The sequence below is a fragment of the Brassica oleracea genome, chromosome C2, assembly GCF_000695525.1.
Source record: "Brassica oleracea var. oleracea cultivar TO1000 chromosome C2, BOL, whole genome shotgun sequence".
Taxonomy (NCBI): domain Eukaryota; kingdom Viridiplantae; phylum Streptophyta; class Magnoliopsida; order Brassicales; family Brassicaceae; genus Brassica; species Brassica oleracea.
In genome coordinates, this window is record NC_027749.1 from 42,615,544 (window position 1) to 42,616,916 (window position 1,373).

Genomic DNA, 1,373 nt, shown 5'->3' on the forward strand with positions numbered 1-1,373 from the left:
CAAAAGATCTGTCATCTTATATGACAATTAATATCAGAACAGGTTGCTGTAACAAGGAATCTGGTACATTGCAATATGCGCTGTGACAATTACTGCCCAAGATGTGGAGCACCAGAAGAGACCGTTACTCATGTTATCTTCTAGTGTCCACCGGCCTTACAAGCATGGGAATTATCATCAACGCCGTCGAATTCTGAAATTTTCCCTGTACCAAGTATTTATGCTAATATGGACTACCTTTTTTGGAGAAAGAATGGTATTCTGGAGCCAGATGATGATAGAGATCCTTATCCTTGGATAATTTGGTACATTTGGAAAGCTATGAATGATAAGCTGTTTAGAGACATAGACAGAGATCCATTGGAACTAGTTAGGTATCCAGAGGGTGAGTGCCAAGCTTGGTATAATGCAAGAGACACTGTACTGTTCCACCACATGTACAGACTGATGAAGAAACACAAGCCTTAAGCTTGGATAATATTTGTATGGTGGATGGTTCATGGACCTCCACAGCTCAGTTTAGTGGAATGTGATGGGTTTGGAAGGATACAATGGGGAAGATACAGCTCATGGGGTCAAGGAACTTGCGGAGAAGAGAAACACCGCTGCACTCGAAACTGGAAGCGCTAAAGTGGGCAATGGAGAGTATGATACAACACTCGACCTGTCAGAGGTTTGGGACGGACTGCAAGGACCTGATTGCAATGATAGAACAGCCACAAGATTGGCTTAACTTCTCAACTGAGCTGGAAATCATTCAAACTCTTCGGTTATGTTTTTCAGACTTCAAGATCAGTTACTTTCCAAGGACGCATAATGAGATTGCAGATTCGTTTGCTAGGAATGCACGTTCGTTTCATAGATCCTTATGTTTTATTGGTTGTTCTATTCCTGTATGGCTTTCAAGACCACCTCAAGTTTGAGTAATAGAATAGCCGTTTTACGGAAAAAAAATCACATAGAGGCTCAAAGTTCCACATCGTTCATAATTTTAATTCGAAAACATATCCAATGGATTTATATTCATGGCCCAGCCCTAGGAAATGATCACATTTTAGCATAGAAATGGATTCTCTTCTTTTTTTGATAAAGGATAATGTATTTTTATCTTAGTTCCATTTTATTTCATAGACATATGAATTTGTATTTGTATTATAGATTTTGTATTATAGATTTGTATTTTGGCAACTTTTTAGAATTTATGGATGCAACATGTATGCCAAACTTGAGGATGAAGATATGAAAACAAAATACCCGAATAAAATGAGTAATGATGAAATGAGAATGTTATTATTCCATATAAATAATAATAAAAGTTCTTTTATATATTTTCTTTAAAATATATGAAAAGATAAAGAGAATCAAAGAGGGGT